Genomic DNA, 284 nt, shown 5'->3' with positions numbered 1-284 from the left:
TTAGTATGTTGAACTGCAACTTGTAATTGTAGTAGATTAAGAATTTTTGGATAAAAACATTGTCTTCATCCATATTCACAAAACAGACATATATCTTGTTTACAGGATTTATTAGTGATATTTTAAAGAGCAATCTAAGACAGAATCACAGTGCTCAAGAAATAACAACAACAAATTAGCATGTAGTGTTTTACTTCAATGCCTTCAGTCACCTCAATGAAAAGAATGGAATAACTCATGACAAAGCAGTAACTAAAAAATGGGATAAACTAGAATTCATCCCT

Source organism: Manacus candei, unplaced genomic scaffold (genome assembly GCF_025592945.1).
Source record: "Manacus candei isolate 608988 ecotype Guabito, Panama unplaced genomic scaffold, ASM2559294v1 h1tg000028l, whole genome shotgun sequence".
NCBI classification, from domain to species: domain Eukaryota; kingdom Metazoa; phylum Chordata; class Aves; order Passeriformes; family Pipridae; genus Manacus; species Manacus candei.
Note: the sequence above shows the minus strand (reverse complement) of the source record.